This window comes from Clupea harengus, chromosome 7 (genome assembly GCF_900700415.2).
Source record: "Clupea harengus chromosome 7, Ch_v2.0.2, whole genome shotgun sequence".
In the NCBI taxonomy this organism is placed as follows: domain Eukaryota; kingdom Metazoa; phylum Chordata; class Actinopteri; order Clupeiformes; family Clupeidae; genus Clupea; species Clupea harengus.
Genome location: NC_045158.1, coordinates 24,585,991 through 24,593,229, shown reverse-complemented (window position 1 = coordinate 24,593,229; position 7,239 = coordinate 24,585,991). Strand labels below are relative to the sequence as shown.

General features: G+C 45.1%; 1 long non-coding RNA gene across 1 annotated transcript; it reads right to left on the bottom strand.

The window, feature by feature from the left end:
• Positions 1–2: 2 nt before the first annotated feature.
• Positions 3–4,355, bottom strand: LOC116221135. Its single transcript, XR_004164038.2, has 3 exons — positions 4,018–4,355; positions 3,560–3,747; positions 3–986 (listed from the first exon to the last, which is right to left on the bottom strand). It is a non-coding gene; the product is annotated as an uncharacterized LOC116221135 (long non-coding RNA).
• Between the last annotated feature and the right edge of the window lie 2,884 nt (positions 4,356–7,239).

The following is a 7,239-nucleotide window of genomic DNA, read 5'->3' as shown; positions in this document are numbered from 1 at the left end:
TGTGTTCCCGTCCTGTTCTTCTCTCTGGTTGCCTCCTCTTAGCGAGTGATGAGCGGCTGTTCCAGTTTCAGGAGTGTGTAGCCCTGGGCTCTCCTCTCCTATGGCTGTGGTGCTGCTGTGGTGAAGCCAGAGCCAGAATGGCAGGCAGCTGAGCACTCCTGTGCTTCCCTCCTCTCTCCTCTCCTCTCCTCTCCTTCCCTGCCTCCAGAGTGGGAGACGCAACTCAGTTAAGCCTCAGCGCTGAAGCCCAGCTAGCCGAGGAGCCTTGTCTCTCCGCTTCATGTGTGTGTTTGTGCACGTGGGATGTGTGTGTGTGTGTGTGTATGTGTGTGCATGTACTGTATGTTCACCCGCTCATGCACGACTGCCACTCCTCTCTCACGGCTCCCTCCTCCACCATCGCATTTGCCTTTTTCTTTCGCTCTCTCTCCCACTCTCCCTCTGCCTGTACGTCTCTGGGGCTGTGGGTGATTACTACTCAGCTCCGACCCTGTGAGTAAAACTGGCTTCTCCTCAGCAGCCTCAGTCACCAGCCCTGGCCGTGTGAGTCACCAGACACACACAAAACCAGCTAAGACGCCTGCAGAAACCCTTTCAGAGGGACTGACCCCAAAGTGTGCGTTTGAGTATATGTGTGTGTTTGTGTCTATGTGAATGTATTTGTGTGTTTTAAGACGCTAGTGTCATTCTTCTTGTCCTCCAGCCTTCTCTGGCACATGCTGCAGTGGGCACCTCTACTCCAACGTGTCTCAGACCCACACACACACACACAGATACAGATAATGGAGCTCCAGTCACTGCTGCCAGGATGTGCTGGTGAAACTGGAGCACACTGGGGCACTGTCCTTCGTTACGGGCCGTTTATCAGTTCTGTGCATCCATCCACTCACAGCCAGGCCCGTTTGCCCCACAGTAATGTTCCCCGGGGTGGAAGGAGGAGAGGCTTTTAAAGTGGGTGTGAGTTTGTGACCTCTTCGTCCAGAAAGCTGAGGAGAGACAAACAGCAACAAGGTCAGGCCAGCGCCTCGGGCAGAGTGGCAGGAAGGGCTGGAGCTCCCTGAACCCTGTGACCTCATCTCTCTCTCTCTCTTTCTGTCTCTCTCTCTCTTTCTGTGTCTCTGTCTCTCTCTGTGTCTCTCTCCCTCTCTCTCTTTCTGTCTCTCTCCCTCTCTCTTTCTGTGTCTCTCTCTCTCTCTCTCCCTCTCTCTCTTTCTGTTTCTCTCCCTCTCTCTCTCTCTTTTTCTCTCTCCCTCTCTCTCTTTCTCTCTCTCTCTCTCTATATATATACAGTATATATAAATATTTCTGTCCCTCTGTGACTCTGCATTTCTCTCTCACTGGGCCTCATGCAGGAAGCCACATAAGAAACAATTGCCAATGTCCTTATTTTTTGTTTTGTTTTGTTTTTATTTGGTTAGTTCCCAAGAAGAAAACATTCACAGTCCACACATTTTTGTCCAACACAAGGAAAAACACATGAATGTAATATAATAAAAGTAAGATTATTATACATTTTAGAGTAATGATAGTTATATTGCGTTCATGGGCATGTCCCAGAGTATTTGCACACGGCACAACACCTGCCCTCACATGTGTTTCGAGGGCATTACCTATTCTAACAACAAACAATCGGCCATGTGCCTCCAATTTATGATAAAGTAGGATTCATCATTCAGCACACCAGGGTCAGGGAAGATTTGGATGGAACGTTTGGTGCATCTGGAGCTGACTTAACAGCAAATTAAGAGAAAATATAAGAGAGATGGAATAGAATGTTGCTGCATGAGAATGAAGTCCACTATCACTCACTTTTCTCCTCTCCCTTCTATCTCTGAATCACTATATTTCCATCTTCCAATCTCTCTTACTGCTCTCTTTCTCTTTATCTCTTCTACTCTATCCCTCTCTCCATCCTTTCCTGTGCCTGTGTGCAGTAAGCTGTGCAGTGGTCCGTGTAAAATGCTGAGCTCTCATTCTCCTTGCTGGAGAGGTGAAGCCCCCAACTCAGCCTTGACTTTCATAGTTCTCATCGCTTTATCTTGGAATAAACTGTTGCTACAACACGGTATGCCAATTTGACTTCATCGTTGTTAAGACTTTACTGCAGGAAACTGTATGAACATGTGTGAAAATGGCTAAAGTTAACTTCATACCATTCACCATTTCATTCCCACAGAAACTAGACATAAAAGAGAATGAATCAATCTTGTAAATAGATAAAGACAATATATGAGTTATTTAGTCCAATACCAAGAACACTGCAGCAGCCACCACCGCAGTAGCCTACTGCTTACAATAGTCTGCAGCACGCATGCAACGCACTAAGCTGTACCAGTGACCACAAGGCAAGGTATTACAGCAGTTTTTGCCTTAGCTGTCATACTATGGTCGTAACACGCGAACCAACCCTCATCCAGCTGATCCTGCCGATAGCGGCTGAGAGAGATGTGAAACTGTTTCGGCTTCTTGGTAGCTCTTCTGAAAGGCATTCAAATCTGTTTATTAGAGCACTGTGCCAAGTCTCTCTGCATCGACATCACCGCGCAACACAACCACACCAGTGTCAAATAATTGAGTGAGGGTTAACTAGCGCCGATGGCCATTACCAAAACAAAAGCAACAAACTTGCCCTGCCAGAACAGTGCTCCATCGTGACAGGCTAACCGCATGAAAACGACGGTCGGTGCGCGAACGCAGCAGGTGATCTTAAAGCGTGCTACACTTATTGAACTACAGGAAACCAAGTAAATAAATCCGTTTTTACCTTCAGTCAAAATGTTGTTTTGCGCATTGTTGCTCAAGTAATATTCTGAAGTTATTATGTGAACACTGTATTTCAGTATAGGGAAAAATGAATGACGGGACCGTCCGCAAAAGTGGCGGATGAATTGACCCAAAGTTATGGTCTTATTAAGGTTATCTTCCGACAGTATGTTAGCCAACGCTAACAGCTGACGTTAGAAGCTAGCGTAAATGAATGACAACTATTTTACAGTTACTCAGAATGTTAACATTGACGCTAACCTTAGCAAGCTGGCGCAGTTAAGTTAACATAATCCTTACAGCAGGCATCGATAGCTAATATTGAAGCAAACCATAGCGATGTGTTTTATTTCACATTTGTCAAATAAGTTAGAGATAGTTAACGTCAACACAGACACACTATCGCTAATGTCTCTGGTTCATAGGCTAACGTTATAAGTTAACTTACTGTCTGAGTAACGTATCGATATCGCACTTACCAGGATACGCATGTGGAGTGGACCTTCAAACCAGCAACTCCTTTGTCTTCATCAGTAAATCAACCTAATCTTTCTTGCTAACGTTACTACAGGTCATTTTGCCGTGTGGGACGGTTAACGTTTGCTACTGTAACGTATCCGTAGCAACACAACTGTAACAGTGATGACTGATGTTAGTATGGCGACCGACCGGGGACCATTGCCAAAAACCTACGTGTCAAACTCCTTCAGCTACCCCACGCTTTTATCGTCAGAGAATACATTTTACATTAATATATTACAAATGAATGTGCAGAGCGTAAAGTACGCGTATTCACCCCGTCGACTCCACGGAAACTGCCCAAGCAGGAGAATGTTGACGCTCGTCACTCCGGTATGATGTGATGACTGGCGGGTCCTCCAACGCCTGGATTCCAAGTTCCAACTGCGCCCGCAACTGTGGTTTCGGTTCTGTTCGGTTCCTACTTCCTGACCGATTCAGTTAATTTCAGACTCCAATTACGGGCTTCCGTTCACATAGCGCAAGCAAGCAATCACATAAATAATATATAATAACACTTAATTACCCCATTTCTATGCAAAAGCGAAAACAAGGATTTAACTGTTCTGTGTTGGCCAACCTATATAGGCTACCCTATATGGTCTTATGTTAGTTAGTTTGTAGACCTTTATGAGATGTCATCAAATCTTTTATTTCTTTTTTGTCAAGTTTTATTTTTTATTTAATTGTATATATAAATAATATATGTAATATACGCAAAATCTTTCATCTTACCAGTCTCATGTAGCCAATTTTAGCCTACCATTGCCTCCACACTACTGCCTACTTATTAAACAAGACATTGACCATCTGTTAGTGGCTTAGCAGCACCACATTCTGGAACCCAACTGTAGGCTCATTAATAACGTAGGCTCCACACACACTTGTGCAACCTAAATCATGCTCATGTTTTATTATTGAAGACGCAATCTGTTGTTTCATAGCGAATGGAAACAAAACAGCTCAGCTGAGATGGGGTAGAGAGTTGGCCACCTGATGCATTGGTCTGGTTTAACCGTTTAACAACATTCATTTAATTCATTTCCCATGTTATCAAACATTATAAAAGTTAGTAATGAACGTATTTGAAATCTAAAGAAACCACCTCTTGTATACAAAGAGAGAAAGGTTGTGTGTGCTATAAGGTCAAAAACATGGAAACTGGTCCTGAGAAATAAGTGTGTTCCGGCTGCAGACTAGTTAAAGGGTAATTACTACTGAGATTTGCAGTGTGTCCTAACATGGGAAATCTCAAGCAAAGCCGCCCTCTGGCGGGGTGATTCCACTTTTCCTCAGTGCTAATTAGCTCCAGTCAGAGGGCTAAAGAAGCCTAATGGCTCCCCTTTCATCTCTCAGAGATCTGTAGCTGCAGGCATGGGACAGGGTCTACCCAGCAACGCCGCCCCTGCCCCTCTGCCCCCCTGCCCCCCTGCCCCCAGAATGCTCTCTGCCCAGGTGCTGATTGTTCTTGAACTGATCTAGCCACAATCTGTTGATACGCCCTGAGCGTTCAGCCCCTGTGACACTGGTCACTGTTAGTGTAAAGTGTTATTATATGCAGTAGATATGATACTGATGTGTGGGTCAGGGCTCTTTTCTAAGATGTTTATCCTCACAAAAGTTAAAATGAAGGTTTTTATTACTGTTGTGGTTGTTGTTGCTGCTGATGCTGCTGTGGCTGTTATTGATATTTCTGTTATTATTATTATTGTTATTCTTAGTATTATTACCTGTCATCTGTATTCATCATAGCCTTGAATTACTTTCCCTTCATAACTAACAGTGACACTGGCATAGGGATGAATCAGTATTTCTGACATCTACACTCCCTCTTGCAGCGCTGTGACCCACAGCTCCACCTAGAGGCTCATAGCAGCACTTTCCACAGGAAGGTCAGTGACCATCGGAGACAGACAGACACCTGGCTGGGGTCACCATCACGCCCTCAGTAGATGCTTTACATGTAGCACATCCACAAATAACAGCAACACACATAAACACGCTTCAGCACTGCTGATTCTATTCAGTCAGCATCCTTTACAGAGGCTGAATGGCGAGCTGCTCCAGCTGCAGCAGGGGATCTATAGAGGCTTTTATAGATCAACAGATTTTTTTCTGGATGTAATTGCCTCCCAGCTTGTAGTCATTCATGTATTTAAAATCTGTTATGTTTAATCCATTAGGCACCAAACCTTCATTGAACCACCATCCTCTCAGCAAGTGGCTAATAATCATGTATATGAAGTGGGTTGAGAAGACAGCAGCTGTAGCGGTCTATAAAGCCTACTAGAGTCAACATACACAGACATATACAGGAAACATTTCATATGTTATACATGTATGTAAGCATCTCCACACTTCGCAATATGAAGAACATCTTGAAAGCTTGAAAATTATATACGTAGCTATGATGATGCTGGGTACTGGAGAGGTGTGGATGATCTCCAGGGAGCTCTTAGAGAACAATGGATGAATATCAGACGAAAACCTTCATACCTCAGCAGTAGTGTTATTAAGGCCAGACGTTGTTGTGAAATAGGTCAGGGTTTCAGCAGCCAAAAAAGAGACTTATAAAGTTTGCGACAAATAAAGTCTTTCAACATGAATCACGTATTCAGGCAGCCATTTCTGCTGTATGTGTTTTTTAAATCACTGGTTTTGATTTAGTTTGCAATTACTGTTGGATCATATTTTCACATAACAGTAAATGCTCTCTAGGAAATAGTTTCCACTAACACACACACACACACACACACAGAGAGAGGAAATAGTCACCACCACATAAATATGAAGGTGTCCCAACAGGACTGCTTTTGGCCACAGTGATGCTGCGTGAGTAAACAAACATAATGAGATTTCAAGGCAGACACACGGGAAGAAGGTGACAGTTTTCTGGAATGCAGAGATGGGACAGAACTTTTCTTTCTGTTATGTTTTCTGTTCATTGGGGCTTGCAAAGTAAAAATGGAGAAAAAAAAAACCTTCTTATCAAAGGTGTTTCATTCTGGCAGACCTAGATGATGATGAAAAATACTGTGCATGCTTCATAAAATTGAGTCTGTGCAGACAGAAACCAACAGTGATGGACAACCACTCCCAGTCATGACACAGGAGGAGGGAAACGCTTGTCTGTTCATCAGCAGAGTAAACTGAAGCAGAAGTAAGTAAGTAATAGCTGCAGTGCAGTAGATCTCCAGTGTTCATCCTAGGCTGTGCACTGCCGTCGCCATCTGCATGCAAACCCTGCATTAATTTCCCAAATCCACATGGACCTGAGCCAGAGAAGTGGGAGCGTCTCGACAGGCCAAGCCCACTGAGATGAGTGCTTTAGTGGAAGCTGATATGCTGACTGGAGCCTGGCGCTTCATCTTCCATCATCAGTGCTCAAGCTGAACAGAGCGAGCGCCACTTTACCTGCCTCTTAGTATTCCCAGCAGAGTCGCCTGTGGTCCCCGTGCCAGCCTGCGGATACAAGCTCCAGGGGGAGACGTGGCGGGCAGGATGAGCCAGCACGGCTGGTCTGGATGAGTCTCAGATTCTCAGAGCCCAGGCTCCTCAGCCCAACCCCCATCCCCCCCCCCCCCCCCCCCCGCCCCCCCCACACACCCCTCCCTGCTTTGGAGCGCAGGCTCTGTCTTTCAGTCCTCCTCTCTTCTGTCTCCCCTCAGATCCTGACTCACCTCACTCAGGCTTTGTCTCCCCTGTCCTCCTCTCTTCTATCTGCTGTAGAGCCTGAGGGAACAGTCAGGTCTTCAGCAGGCCTGAGTGTTTCTCTCTGACTCAAAGCCAAATCTAATTTGATGGTGAATCATCCCCACCGTGTGTTCCGAAGCTGAACACATTTTCCTTTAACCGTTACAATAATGGCACCAATGTTTTCATGACTCAGTAAGGATTAAATGTCTTTGTTTCCCCAGCTCTGGCCCTGTGAAAAGCCTACACTTCCGCTGAAGGGGA